The sequence below is a fragment of the Amia ocellicauda genome, chromosome 6, assembly GCF_036373705.1.
Source record: "Amia ocellicauda isolate fAmiCal2 chromosome 6, fAmiCal2.hap1, whole genome shotgun sequence".
NCBI classification, from domain to species: domain Eukaryota; kingdom Metazoa; phylum Chordata; class Actinopteri; order Amiiformes; family Amiidae; genus Amia; species Amia ocellicauda.
Window position 1 is genome coordinate 44,304,213 of NC_089855.1, and position 16,227 is coordinate 44,320,439.

Below are 16,227 nucleotides of genomic sequence, written 5' to 3' on the forward strand. Positions count from 1 at the left end.
AGGTCGACGTGATCCGGCTGAGGGATTTGTTGGATTTTAACAGGGGACAGTGGGTTGGTGCCGACAGCCTGGCTGCCAGGCTGGGTATGAGGTCACTGAGAGTCGTAACCAGATTTCTCTGGGCAGTACAGAACGCCCTTTCCATAGGCGCTGTGGAGCGGCTTTTCCAGGCTCTCACGCAGCACTGCTGGCCCAAGGACCCTTACACCGTCTTTCCCCTTGTTTGTCTGTGTCTCTCAGTCCCCCCTAGCTCATCAGGCCGCCTTCTGTAGCCTCACAGTCTCTGTAGTGTGTCTGTTTTCACAGCTCAGCATCAGGAGCTCTATCAGCTCAGTGTGAGGGAGCTGCACCATCAGCAGCTGCAGCCCCTCCCTGACACCCCCTGGAGGGAGCACCTGGCTCTGGGGGAAGATGCCTGCCCGGCCTGGAGGAGCCTGAACAAGCCCCCGCTTCTGCATGGCTTCTGCATGGCGTCATCGCAACAAACTCTTTTGCACATACACTGGACCCCAGAGTGAGCGACACCTGCCCCTACTGCGGGGAGAGAGAGACACTTTTTCACTGTTTCTGCCACTGCCCTAGATTAGAGCTGCTGTTCACTGCACTGGAGAGCCTGTTCAAGCAGCTGGGCCTCCTTTTCTCACGCTCTGTGTTTATTTTGGGAGTCCAGTACAAGCAGCGCCACAGACATGTTTGTCAGTTAGCAAACTTTCTAGTGGGGCAGGCTAAGCTGGCTATCCTGAGCAGTAGGAGAAGTCAGACTTAGCGGGTGCAGCAACAGTGTGCACTCTCCCTCTTCAGGTCTCTTGTAAGCTCCAGAGTGCGACTGGATTACAATTTCTACAGCCTGACGGGAGACCTGGACACTTTTCTGCAGATGTGGGGGGTCGGGGCGGCCCTCTGTGCCATTGACTTTGGACATTTTAACCAACTGGTTTAATTCACTTGAATATTTTATAGGTAGCACATGTGTAGTGGTTTTTATTGAGCGTTTTTAGAATAGGTTGTGTTTTTATGTCGGGAGTTTTTTTCATGTCTTTTATGTGTTTCTAGTTTGTTTTAATTGTTTTTTGTAGTAAAATAAAGGTGTTAAAAATCAAAAAATCTCTCTCTCTCTCACACACACACATACACACAGCCAGCAAGACACACAGAGCCAGCCAGCTCAGCGATGACATCACGAACCTCTCTCTGAGCTGACTGCTATGACATCACAGAGCACGTGCATTCCGTTGCTTGCCGTCTGTCAACCACTCAGTCACTGCCAGCCAGACTGCCTGGCTGGCTGGATGGGGGGGCTGTTTGCTGCTGCTGCGTACATTAGCAAGCTTATTTGCTTGACCGGCCTTCCTCTTCCTCCGCCCACATGCCCACCTATGCCCGATCTGCTGTTCACCTGGATCACAGCTCCGCCCCAACAAGGCAGAGCCTCCCAAGAATGGTACAAACTCATCCACGTTCCCCTCCATGGAAAGCTTAAACAAAAGGCAATAGCGTTATAAGTAATGAAGAGGAACCCGAGTCCAAGACGCTTCCGACCAGCCATACATATTTGTGTGTATTAAAGATCACATTTTATTACATTTTGTTTTTCTGTACTTCATTACATCTTATTGTGATTGATAATTTTATTCATTATTTTCCATATGTATGTATGTATGTTTGAATGTCCAATTGCTTTGACAATACAACTGCACTAATTTGAGAGACAGAGAGAGAGAGAGAGAGAAGTGCTAGGGCACATCTGTAACATAAACTAGGGATCATTCATCACATACTTAGGGAACATTCATATCATACAGGGAACATTTGTAAAACAAATTAGGGAACCTTTGTGACATACTAAAAGGACATATACTGGTATGATGTTGGGCACATTTGAAACAACAAAAATGGCATTTGGTTATTTATTAGGGACATTAATACCAGTCTGTGCAAATATCTATGCATATTCCAATGTTTGCTGCAGGACTTACAGATTGAGTGAGGGGGTCAATATGTTTGATTCAGAACTAACCACTGCTTACTCAATTTTGTTTTAAACATAATTTAAAAGAAAAGTGGGCTATACATTGGTCTGGAAAAAGGAGCAGTGGTCCCTAATACAATTCTTTAATTTTTGGACACAATTCCTAAAACCCATTTTCTGTAAAATATTTTATCAACTTGCATTAATATATCATCCAATCTACAATCATACTAATCATGAAGATGTTCATATTATTATATTCTAAGGGTTCTAGTCTATTGTGTATTGTATTTATTATCAGGCCCTTCTCTTATGTTTTACAGTTGTTATTATTATTCCTTACAATACAGGGATTAAATTAAGTTTTTTAACCACAAAGTATTGGCTACAGTTATGATGCCTACTTCACTGTTCATATGCATACAGTTTCTGAGGTCTGGACCACTGCACAGTAGTCCCTGGAGTTGTAGTCCAGACCACTGCAAAATTCGTGCTGAAGTGATCTGGATCACCACGCAATGGCCCAAGGACCACTGCAAACTTGGATTTCAATGTTTTTGTGTAATCCATGTTGCAATAGCACCTACCATGTTCCTTTGTGGTGAGCTGGTTAATTCTGTTCTGGGAAAACCACAATCCTGCAGGTTTAATAAGTCTCTCTACACATCAGTCCCTGAGTACCTTCAACCAATGGTAATTTTGACCAATTAAGCCAAAGAATTGAGTCGATTAAGTTGTCAAGGACTACCCAGTAAAGACATGAACTCACGAATAGGTCACACTGTGAGCTCTCCAGAGCAGTCATTACACTGAGCTCAGTGTGAGCTCATGTAGCGCTTTTCCTCCGACATGGTGCCGGTGCTGGAGCCAGAGCCGCTGCTCGGCCTGGGATCCAGCTGATCTTTTTGTGAACTGGCCCACTTTTCCACCGGTCTTGGAATCGAACGCTGACGTCACTGGATGTGGGCGTTCCCAAGCGTGGAGAAACACAGCAATAATAATCAGCACCGAGGCGACTGCGTTTCTAAACCCTATTTAACATCACAATCAAACTCATTCTGCGTTTACACACAGCACAGATACATTGTAAAAACCAAATAAAAAACTCGAAATCACATGTAGACAACCAGAAACGAACATACAAGTATACAAATATGCTAAGATCAGCCTTTTATTTGTATTTATTTTTATTGATGCATTAAGGGATTAACACCGATTTGCTATTTCAGATACTTTTACTGTATTGAATAAAATTGATGAGAATAATTAACATGAATTAACTTACTGTTGAAGATGTAATCCTTACCCAGTGGCTAACTCTAACTCTATGTTACAAATTTTCCCTAAACACTTATTTTGCAAGATTAATAAAAAACCTTTAGGAATTTAAAACTTTAAAAGATACACATAGGTAATACCAATGTGCTTTAACACTGCCGAAAATAATAATGCGTTTATCTTTAATAGTGAAGATATTGTATAGAATAAAGTATATATATATATATATATATATATATATATATATATATATATATATATATATATATATATAAAAAAACGGTTTCCAAACCGAATATAGAACTGAAACTTTCAGACAAACCATGAAAAATGGAATGTAAACATTTACACTTTTTAACAATTCTATATATCAAATATATTAATTACCCTAACCCTAACACTAACCCTAACTTTAAGTTACAAATCTTCCCTAAGCACTTATTTTGCAGGATCAATAAAAAACTGTCAGGATTTTTTAAACTTTTACTGACACACATAGTTAATGGCAATGTGTTATAACTTTACCGAAAATAATAATCCGTATATCTTTAATTGTTTTGACGTTATTAAGATATAATGCATCTTTCACATAGGGAACATTTGTAACATGATAGGAAAAGCAAACAATTGATATAACTGAAAATATTCAATATTACAGCATACAATTTGTCAGGCTTCATAAAAATGGAATTTATGACATACTCTGTAAAAATCAAGCAAACAGCATTTGTTGTTTATGAGAAAAAAAATAATAATCAAAGTTATCAGAATAATGTTTTACTGACATTTTATTGACCCTACCACTGCATAGGACACATCTGTAACATGAACGCTACTGAATGGCACATACATTGAAAACTACGGAGAATTGAGACAAATCCAATTTACACTTCATAAATAATCTTAAAACGTTTCCAACCAAGGCATAACCCACTTGAAATACGTTCATTCACATTTTTGGTAACAAAAAGAGAGATTGTTACATATGTTCCCTATGATGCATCTACAGAGCGAGAGACAGAGAGAGAGAGAGAGAGAGGGGGAGACAGAAAGAGACAGACAGACACTAACACAGCCACCCACCAACCCACTCACACACACACACACACACACAAAGCCAGCAAGACACACAGAGCCAGCCATCTCAGCGATGACATCACGAACCTCTCTCTGAGCTGACTGCTATGACATCACAGAGCACGTGCATTCCGTTGCTTGCAGTCTGTCAACCACTCAGTCACTGCCAGCCAGACTGCCTGGCTGGCTGGATGGGGGGGCTGTTTGCTGCTGCTGCGTACCTTAGCAAGCTTATTTGCTTGACCGGCCTTCCTCCTCCTCCGCCCTCATGCCCAGCTCTGCCCGATCAGCTGTTCTCCTGGATCACAGCAAAACCCCAACAAGGCAGAGCCTCCCAAGGCTCCCACTCTTCATAATTTATCTTAAAACGTTTCCAACCAAGGCAAAACCCACTTGAAATACTTTCATTCACATTTTTGGTAAACAAAAAGAGAGATTGTTACATATGTTCCCTATGATGCATCTACAGAACGAGAGAGGGAGAGAAGTCACTGAATGTATGAGCTCCTATCCACACAGCAATACCAACAGAGGCCAGCCAAACATACAACCCCCCCGCACTGGAGCACACGTACCACGATGCCGCAGCACCAGCCAGCCCCCCATCACCCAGCCTCCCACCCGCCCCACGAGCACCAGGCACAGCGCCCATCAGAAGCCGCTCAGCTATGCCGCAGCCCTGACCCAGGCCGCCACTCCGGCCCCCACCGAGCTGGGGGAGATCAAGCACCTGCTCAGCCTCCTCTGCTCCAGACTGCTGAGCTGAGCCAGAGAACTCGGGTAGGGACGGACAACCCCACTTGTAAATTAAAAATAAATACCTGTGTACATACAATGTAACCATACTTTACATAAAACTAATAATTATTATATTTGAAATTCTAGTTTAAACAAAACCTTAGATTAAAAAGTTGTATTGTTGATAGGCATTTTATTCCACCAAGTACAATGTTAGCTAAAATGAGCTCATTTACAGTCAGCTGCTGGAACATTCAGGGCCTGAACTCCTCGCCTTTCGGGCTAAAGAGCACAGACCCTGAATTCATTAAAAGCATTAAAGAATTAGATATCATAGTTCTGTTGGAGACATGGTGCCGTGCAGAGGTGCCCACACACTGCCCCCTGGGCTACAGGGAGGTTATTGTGCCCTCAATTAAACTGAGCACAGTGCGGCGTGGCAGGGACTCTGGGGGGATCATAGTGTGGTACAAAGAGGAGCTGGCGAACCACATCAGCCCAGTCAAACAGGGCCCAACGCACACATGGCTTCAAATTAAGAAGGGAATAGCCCAGTGTGAGAACCATATATACCTTTGTACAGCGTATACCCCCACCTCTGAATCCCCCTATTACAATGGGGAATTTTTGAACACCCTCCACACAGAGATCGGCCATTTCCAGGCCCAGGGGAATGTGCTGCTCTGTGGGGACTTCAATGCCCGGACAGGCACCGAGCCCAACTGCATCGGCACACAGGGAAACAGCCATGTGTTCGGCCAGGTCCCTCTGTACCTCACCCCCACCACAACCCAGAGGAACATCCCCGACGGGGTTTAATGGCACGATCAGAGGGGACTCTTTAGGGAGGTTCACGTATTGCTCAGCTCTTGCGACTAATGTAGTCGACTACGCCCTCACTGACATGGACCCCTCCTTCATCAGTGCATTCACTGTCAGGCAGCAAACCCCCCTGTCAGACCACAACCAAATCACAGTGTTCCTGAAAAGAAGAAGTCAGGCCAGCAACACACAGACACAGCCCAGTAAGCTGTACAACCTTAATCAAACATACAGATGGGCTCCAAACAGCACAGAGGAATTTAACCAAGCAATCAGTTCTACAGAAATAACAGACATCATCAACACTTTCCTCAGCTCACAGTACCAGCCTGATGTGACAGGATTAAATCTGGCCATAAATGATATCAATCAAATATTTCAAATTGCAGCCACAATGGCAAATCTTAAAAAGACAAAGAAAAAGATCAACCAGAATCATACACACACACAGACATGGTTTGATGATGAGTGTAAATCAATAAAAAACAAATTCAAGGCACCTATCCAATCAAAAACATCATCAACCACAAGACACAGAACTATGCCAACAGTACTGTGAGACCCTAAAACACTACAAACACACCCTTAATAATAAAAAACAGAAACACACAAACAAAACACTCACAGACATAGAGAAATCTGTTGACCAAAACCAGTTCTGGGAAATGTGGAACAATTTAAATCAACAAAACAACAAGAATTGGCAATACGAAACAGAACCATTTGGAAAAAATACTTTGAAAACCTTTATAAAGATATCCAACAAAATGACCTGACACACAAACAAATTGAAACCAGGGAAAAACTGAAAATACTCGAACAATCAATTAAAAATAATCAAAACCCAAATGACGCTCCAATCACCCTACAGGAACTATCTAAAAAGCTCCAGGCACTTCCACCCAGAAAAGCCTGCAGCCCGGACAGCATCAGCACTGAAATGCTCAAACACAGCAGCGCACAACTGCAGGAGGCTGTGCTTAAATTGTTCAACATGGTCCTCAGTACTGGTTACTTCCCTGACATCTGGAAGCAGGGGCTGATCACCCCAATCTATAAGAGTGGAGACAAATTCGACCCTAACAACTACCGGGGCATCTGTGTTAGCAGTAACCTTGGGAAGGTGTTCTGCAGTATCATCAACGCCTGGATACTGGCCTTCCTTACCGAGCACAGTGTCCTGAGTAAGAGTCAGATTGGCTTCCTCCCAAATCACCGCACTACAGATCATATTTACACCCTACACACCCTCATAGACAAACACGTCCACTAAACAAGTAAAGGCAAAATCTTTGCCTGTTTCATTGATTTCAAAATGGCATTCGATTCCATTTGGCACGAGGGACTTTATTACAGAATTCTTCAAAGCGGTGTAGGGAGTAAATTCTATGATATTATAAATACAATGTACACCGAAAACAAATGTGCAGTAAAAAATTGGCAACAAAAGAACAGAATTCTTCACTCAGGGGCGGGGAGTGAGGCAGGGCTGCAGTCTGAGCCCAACACTGTTCAACATCTACATCAATGAGTTGGCAACGGTGTTGGAGCAGTCTGATGCCCCTGGCCTCACCCTAAATGACACAGAAGTCAAATTCCTGCTCTATGCGGATGACCTAGTCTTGCTGTCGTCCACAGAACAGGGGCTTCAGCAAAACCTTGCACTGCTTGAGCAGTACTGTTAGTCCTGGGCCCTGGCAGTAAACATGAAGAAGACAAAGATCATGATTTTCCAAAAAAAAATTCCTCAGGGAAACAAATACCACTTCACGCTAGGCAACACTACCCTAGAACACACCTCACACTACACTTACCTGAGCCTGACTATTAGTGCGTCAGGGGGCTTTAACCTGGCAGTGAAGGCACTCAAAGACAAAGCAAGAAGAGCTTTCTACACAATCAGATTGTGAATGGGATATTAATGTTATAGAATCTTCTTCTGTCTCAAACTAATTGACAGTGTGATCCAGCCCATTGCGCTGTACGGTAATGAAGTACAGGGTCCACTCAGTCAACAGGACTACACTAGGTGGGACAAACATCCAATAGAGACCCTGCATGCTGAACTCAATAAAAACATACTGCAGGTGCACAGGAGCACACCAAACCACGCATGCAGGGCAGAATTAGGCCACTTCCCAACCCTCATTAATATAAAGAAAAGAACACTGAAATTCTGGATGCACCTGAAGAAAAGTGAGTCAGACTCACTCCAGTACAAGGCCCTCCAAACCCAAGAGCTCAGCCCTGAAAAGAGTCCACTGAGTCAGCTGGCCCTGAAGCTCACGGCACTGACCCCCGCTAATACTGCGAACAGAGACCAGCTTCAGGTCAGCACTGCTTACCTGCCCCCAATCAGAGTCAACCAAATCATAAAGATAACCAAAACCTCCTATCTGGAACATTGGAACAATGAAACCAAATCCCAAAGTAAACTGGATTGCTATCGGGCCCTAAACAGAGAATACACCCTGGCAGAATATCTCTTCACTGTCAGAGATATGAAGCAGAGATGGATCCTGACCAAGTACAGGCTCAGTGACCACAGCCTGGCCATAGAGACGGGCCGACACAGGCAGAGCTGGCTACCCAGAGAGGAGCGGCGCTGTGGTCACTGCGAGACAGGAGAGGTCGAGACAGAGATGCACTTCCTCCTCCGATGCAATAAATATGCCAAATTAAGGGACACGTTCTATAATAAATTCATAAATATTATAAAATCATTCTCTGAATTGATGAATGAAAAAAAAAAAGCTATCCTCCTGGGGGAGGGACACACAGCCCCCCTGGCCGCCCAATATGTAGCCGCCTGCCACAGCCTGAGGGGCTCACTGTGAAAACATGACATACATGAGCACCAGCTGTAACCTGATAACTATAAAGTAAATGTACATGTCTATTAAGATTTAATTTATAAATTATAATGTTACTGTTTCATTTTTTTTGTTTCTTTTTTCTTACCTTTTATTATTTTTCAATGTATGTATATATCAACTGCTTTGGCAACACTACGAATCTGTTTGTCCTGCCAATAAAGCAACCTTGAATTGAATTGAATTGAATTGAGAGACAGAGAGAGACAGACAGACAGACACTAACACAGCCACCCGCCCACTCACACACACTCTATCTCTCTCTCTCTCACACACACACACACACACATACACACAACCAGCAAGACACACAGAGCCAGCCAGCTTAGCGATGACATCACGAACCTCTCTCTGAGCTGACTGCTATGACATCACAGAGCACGTGCATTCCGTTGCTTGCCGTCTGTCAACCACTCAGTCACTGCCAGCCAGACTGCCTGGCTGGCTGGATGGGGGGGCTGTTTGCTGCTGCTGCGTACCTTAGCAAGCTTATCTGCTTGACCGGCCTTCCTCCTCCTCCGCCCACATGCCCACCTATGCCCGATCTGCTGTTCACCTGGATCACAGCTCCGCCCCAACAAGGCAGAGCCTCCCAAGAATGGTACAAACTCATCCACGTTCCCCTCCATGGAAAGCTTTAGCAAAAGGCAAAAGCGTTATAAGTAATGAAGAGGAACCCGAGTCCAAGACGCTTCCGACCAGCCATACATATTTGTGTGTATTAAAGATCACATTTTATTACATTTTGTTTTTCTGTACTTTATTACATCTTATTGTGATTTTTAATTGTATTGTTAATTTTCCATATATATGTATGTATGTATGTATGTATGTATGTATGTATGTATGTATGTATGTATGTATGTATGTATGTATGCATGTCCAATTGCTTTTAAAATACAAATGCACTGAATTCAGAGTGAGAGACAGAGAAAGAGAGAGATAGAAGTGCTAGGGCACATCTGTAACATAAACTAGGGAACATTCGTCACATGCTTAGGGAACATTCATATCATACAGGGAACATTTGTAAAACGAATTAGGGAACCTTTGTGTCATACTAAAAGGACATACTGGTAAGATGTTGGACACATTTGAAACAACAAAAATGGCATTTGGTTATTTATTACGGACATTTATACCAGTCTGTGCAAATATCTATGCATATTCCAATGTTTGCTGCAAGACTTACAGATTGAGTGAGGGGGTCAATATGTTTGATTCAGAACAAACCACTGATTCCTCAATTTTGTTTTAAACATAATTTAAAAGAAAAGTGGGCTATACATTGGTCTGGAAAAAAGGAGCAGTGGTCCCTAAGACAATTCTTTTAGTTTTTGGACACAATTCCTAAAACCCATTTTCTGTAAAATATGTTATCAACTTGCATTAATATATCATCCAAACCACAATCATAATAATCATGAAAATGTTCATATTATTACATTCTAAGGGTTCTAGTCTATTGTGTATTGTATTTATTATCAGGCCCTTCTCTTATGTTTTACAGTTGTTATTATTATTCCGTACAATACAGGGATTAAATTAAGTATTTTAACCACAAAGTATTGGCTACAGTTATGATGCCTACTTCACTGTTCATATGCATACAGTTTCTGAGGTCTGGACCACTGCACAGTAGTCCCTGGAGTTGTAGTCCAGACCACTGCAAAATTCATGCTTGGATTTCATTTTTTTTGTGTAATCCATGTTGCAATAGCACCTACCATGTTCCTTTGTGGTGAGCTGGTTAATTCTGTTCTGGGAAAACCACAATCCTGCAGGTTTAATAAGTCTCTCTACACATCAGTCCCTGAGTACCTTCAACCAATGGTCATTTTGACCAATTAAGCCCAAGAATTGAGTCGATTAAGATCTCCTCATTGTGATATGGGGATTCTGACGGGGGAACATACACGGCACACAGGAACACATCGGCTTGTGTAGAAATGATTTCTTTGCTTATTTTAAGCCATATGTGTGACTCTGCTGTTTTGATGGGCTGTATGGAGTCACTGAGCTCTGCTTTGTACCAGATTATTATGTCCCCGGAGTCCCTGCCATGTCTGACGGAGGGCTTCTTCAGGGAGGGCACTATAAGCTCTCTGTAGCCTGAGGGACAGTGACTGGACACGTCTGCCCGACACCATGTCCCTTGCAGGATGATGACATCCTTGTCTCTCACTCTATCTCAGAACCCCGAACACTGAGGAGCCCAGGCCCTGGATGTTCCACATGGTGATAGATTGGGATCGCATTTCTTTCTACTCTAATTAAGCAATTTATATACTCCTTTGGAATTAGATATATCTGGAAATGTGTGAGGTGGAAAGGAAACAAATAAATAAATATTAATACTGGTGATATGAAAAAATAGGAAACGAATAAATAAAAAACAAACAAAAAAAAAAACTCCTGTCTTACACTCCTATATACATACACATACACACATATATCTACATATATACACATATATGTAAGCATCCATATATCTACATAATTTTTAGAAAATATGTCCATATATATCAGTATATAACTACATTTATACAGGGGTGATTTTCGGATGTGGTAATAGCTAGTCACCTCCTGCAGTGGTTTCTTTGTTATGCACAGTTACTAATCTTATCAGTCGGGTGCAGATGAGGTTGAGCAGGTGTCGGATCTCCTGCAGCTCCCCGGTGTCGGTGTCGGCCACTCTGCTGACCGCTGCTGCGTAGTTGCGCTGGCTGTGCTGCTGGGCTGCTCTGTGCATGTTCTGGATGGGCTCCACTCTGGGTCTGCTGTACTGTGGTCGGGCGTATCCAGGCTGGGGTCTGCGGTGTCCGGGCTGGGGAAGGTGGTGTGCAGGTGGAGGGTGGGGGCTCCCAGGGGCCGCTCTCCTGATTGGCTCGGGGTTGTTCTGGGTGGTGTGGGTGCTGGAGAACCTTCTGTGGCCATGTGGGGTGCGGGCTGGGTTTCGGCCCAGGGCGATGTCTTTGAGTGTCTTTGCGAAGACGCTCACTGATTGTTTGTGGAGATGGACGTGGTCAAACAAGCTGTGGGCCCCAAGAGTGGGGTGGTGTGCCAGGTGCACATTTGGCATCAGAGCACATCCCCGAGAGATCTCAGCGTTGATCATGTGGATGGTGTTGGGGTGGAAGTCCTTCCTGGGCTGCAGGGTGGAGATGGAGCTGGCCACCTTGTCCTGCTGGGTCCTCAGGTCGTTTGTGCCTGTGTGTATAATAATATGGCTGGGGGAGCCGAGGCTCTCCTCGGACAGCTGAGTCAGGGTGTGTGTGTGTGTTGGGTGCACTGTGTGTGTCTGAGTCAGGGTATGTGTGTATGTCGGGCTCAGGGGTGTGTGTGTGTGCTGGGTGCACTCTGTGTGTTCGGGTCGGGTTGTTTGTGTGTGTTGGGTGCAGTGTGTGTGTCAGGCTCAGGGTGTGTGTTGGATGCAGTGTGTGAGTGGTGTGTTGTGTGAGAGTCAGTATGTCTGGATGTCATTGGGGTGGGAGGGCTCTGCACATTGTGCACTGCTGGGTTTCTTGAGGGCTAGTTGTTGTGGGCAGTGAATTTGTATAGCTGCTCCTTCAGGCTCTGCACTGTCTTGTCTCTGCGTTGCAGTTCCTCTCTCAGGGCCGTCAGCTCCCTCCTCATGGCCTCCCTGTCCTGCTGCAGCTCCCTCACCTCCTCCCTCAGCTCCCTCACTGTGACCTTGTGCTCGTGTTGGACTCTGTTGAGCTGGTCTGTTAGCTGCTCTGTGGTGTTGGAGGTTGTGAGCATGGCCAGCACCAACTCTTTTAGCTCCATCAGCTCCACCTCCAGCAGGGACATGTTCTCCCTCAGCTGGGACACTGTGTCGGTGTCTGAGGGGTGTCCTGTGCTGGGATGCGTGTGGATTCCTCGCTGTTCTCTGGCGCGGCGCTCTCCCCTCCGTTGGCAGGGCAGTGTGGGGCTGGACTCTCCTCCTGTGTGGCTGCGTCTGTGCTCTTTTGGACACGTCTCTCCTTTTTCTCTCTGTCAGCCAGCGTTTTCAGTGAGTGGAACTGATTTTCAAAGGTGCCCAGGCTGCCCTCGCTGCCCTGTATTAAGACTGTTCCAGTGTGGTACAGATTGATTGTCAGCATGGAGGTGTCTGGGTCGTCCTCCTCACTGATTGACACCTGCCTTCCTTTACTGATGCCTCTCTTTTTAATGTGCCTGTACAGTTGACAGATGGCAGCGTGCCAGGCGTCGGTGTGCTCGGTGTAGAAGACCAGGTTGCTGGTGACTTGCTGCTCACTAGTCTGAGAGAAGTCGGCTCTGAGAGTCTCTGGGTTGTCCTTCAGTATGTGTTGTCTGAGACTCTTCCTGGCCTGAGCGTTCTTCAGGTGCTCTGGGTAATGGATCGCACAGCTCCTGCTCATTGTATCTTTTATGAATTGATACTTTCAAATTCAAACCTCTGTCACTTTTCAAATATCAACAGCTTTTCAGTATAGACACAGTTCTGTGTTGATTATACTGTATGCTGTAATATTGAATATTTTCAAAGTTACATCATTTGTTTGTTTTTCCTATCATGTTACAAATGTTCCCTATGTGAAAGATGCATTATATATTAACATTGTCAAAACAATTAAATATATACAGATTATTATTTTCCGTAAAGTTATATCACATTGCTTGACAGTTTTTTATTGATCCTGCAAAATTGGGAAAAGTGTTTAGGGAACAATTGTAACTTAAAGTTAGGGTTAGTGTTAGGGTTAGGGTTATGAATATAATTGATATATAGAATTGTTATGAAGTGTAAATGTTTACATTACATTTTTCATGGATTGTCTGAAAGTTTCAGTTCTATATTCGATTTGGAAACCGTTTTTTCTATTTGTGTATATGAAAGATATACATCTATGCAATATCTTCACTATTAAAGATAAACGCATTATTATTTTCGGCATTGTTGAAGCTCATTGGTATTACTGTGACATTAGGTTATTATTGAAAAATATAAATATATATGAAAAGGTATCGAAAAAGAAATTAGAAACACCGTATACATTATTTTACTTTATAGCAGGGAGGAATCGCTATGTGTTATGTTGTTCCCCTAAGAACATATTTCAGTTGCATGTTGTAAAGCCGGACAGGTTAGAGTGACGCACGTCTTTGTGTTCTGGATAGAGAGGAGTAGTGGCGCTGCACTGCTGTGCTCGGCATTGTATTTGTAACTGCAACTCGGGCTCCAGCACCGGCACCATGTCGGTGGAAAAACGCTAAGTAAGCTCACACTGAGCTCAGTGTAATGTCTGCTCTGGAGAGCTCACAGTGTGACCTAGTCGTGAGTTCACATCTTTACTGGGTAGTCCTTGACAACTTAATTAACTCAATTCTTGGGCTTAATTGGTCAAAATGACCATTTGTTGAAGGTACTCAGGGACTGATGTGTAGAGAGACTTATTAAACCTGCAGGATTGTGGTTTTCCCAGATCAGAATTAACCAGCTCACCACAAAGGAACATGGTAGTTGCTATTGCAACATGGATTACACAAAAACATTGAAATCCAAGTTTGCAGTGGTCCTTGGGCCATTGCGTGGTGATCCAGATCACTTCAGCATGAATTTTGCAGTGGTCTGGACTACAGAAACTGTATGCATATGAACACTGAAGTAGGCATCATAACTGTAGCCAATACTTTGTGGTTTAAATGCTTAATTTAATCCCTGTATTGTACGGAATAATAATAACAACTGTAAAACATAAGAGAAGGGCCTGATAATAAATACAATACACAATAGACTAGAACCCTTAGAATATAATAATATGAACATCTTCATGATTAGTATGATTGTAGTTTGGATGATATATTAATGCAAGTTGATAACATATTTTACTGAAAATGGGTTTTAGGAATTGTGTCAAAAAACTAAAAGAATTGTCTTAGGGACCACTGCTCCTTTTTTCCAGACCAATGTATAGCCCACTTTTCTTTTAAATTATGTTTAAAACAAAATTGAGGAAGCAGTGGTTAGTTCTGAATCAAACATATTGACCCCCTCACTCAATCTGTAAGTCCTGCAGCAAACATTGGAATATGCATAGATATTTGCTCAGACTGGTATAAATGTCCCTAATAAATAACCAAATGCCATTTTTGTTGTTTCAAATGTGCCCAACATCTTACCAGTATATGTCCTTTTAGTATGTCACAAAGGTTCCCTGTATGTTATGAATGTTCCCTAAGCATGTGACAAATGTTCCCTAGTTTATGTTACAGATGTGCCCTAGCACTTCTCTCTCTCTCTCTTTCTCTGTCTCTAACTCTCAATTCAGTGCATTTGTATTTTAAAAGCAATTGGACATGCATACATACATACATACATACATACATATATTTGGAAAATAAACAATACAATTAAAAATCACAATAAGATGTAATAAAGTACAGAAAAACAAAATGTAATAAAATGTGATCTTTAATACACACAAATATGTATGGCTGGTCGGTAGCGTCTTGGACTCGGGTTCCTCTTCATTACTTATAATGCTTTTGCCTTTTGCTAAAGCTTTCCATGGAAGAGAACGTGGATGAGTTTGTACCATTCTTGGGAGGCTCTGCCTTGTTGGGGCGGAGCTGTGATCCAGGTGAACAGCAGATCGGGCATAGGTGGGCATGTGGGCGGAGGAGGAGGAAGGCCGGTCAAACAAATAAGCTTGCTAAGGTACGCAGCAGCAGCAAACAGCCCCCCCATCCAGCCAGCCAGGCAGTCTGGCTGGCAGTGACTGAGTGGTTGACAGACGGCAAGCAACGGAATGCACGTGCTCTGTGATGTCATAGCAGTCAGCTCAGAGAGAGGTTCGTGATGTCATCGCTGAGCTGGCTGGCTCTGTGTGTCTTGCTGGCTGTGTGTGTGTGTGAGAGAGAGAGATAGAGTGTGTGTGTGTGTGTGTGAGTGGGTGGGTGGGTGGCTGTGTTAGTGTCTGTCTGTCTGTCTGTCTTTCTGTCTCTCTCTGTCTCTCGCTCTGTAGATGCATCATAGGGAACATTTGTAATAATCTCTCTTTTTGTTTTTCAAAAATGTGAATGAACGTATTTCACGTGGGTTTTGCATTGGTTGGAAACGTTTTAAGATTATTTATGAAGTGTAAATTGGATTTGTCTCAATTCTCCGTAGTTTTCAATGTATGTGCCATTCAGTAGCATTCATGTTACAGATGTGTCCTATGCAGTGGTAGGGTCAATAAAATGTCAATAAAATTTTATTTTAGCAATTATGGAGGAAGAAATGGAAATAGAGGGTCCTCACTAATTATCTAATTTACCAACAACGTTTAAAATTAGGTCTTGCGAAGCTGCAGAAAATGCTGTATAATTGTATGTGTGTTCATACAGCAGCTGCTATAGTCTGATAGCTTTTGAAGACTCTGTATAGGAAGTTGAAGAAAGTGTTTTGTGATAATTATATTATGTTTTATATTAATACTAGCATTAGAAATAGTTTTGTAT

General features: G+C 43.2%; 3 non-coding genes across 3 annotated transcripts; 1 reads left to right on the forward strand and 2 right to left on the reverse strand.

Moving 5' to 3' along the window:
- Window positions 1-1,410: 1,410 nt before the first annotated feature.
- On the reverse strand, window positions 1,411-1,525 carry LOC136752093 (U5 spliceosomal RNA). Its single transcript, XR_010817259.1, has one exon. It is a non-coding gene; the product is annotated as a U5 spliceosomal RNA (small nuclear RNA).
- A 7,802-nt stretch (window positions 1,526-9,327) lies between these two features.
- LOC136752119 (U5 spliceosomal RNA) lies at window positions 9,328-9,442 on the reverse strand. Its single transcript, XR_010817282.1, has one exon. It is a non-coding gene; the product is annotated as a U5 spliceosomal RNA (small nuclear RNA).
- Window positions 9,443-15,236: 5,794 nt separating this feature from the next.
- LOC136751966 (U5 spliceosomal RNA) lies at window positions 15,237-15,351 on the forward strand. Its single transcript, XR_010817149.1, has one exon. It is a non-coding gene; the product is annotated as a U5 spliceosomal RNA (small nuclear RNA).
- Window positions 15,352-16,227: the final 876 nt, after the last annotated feature.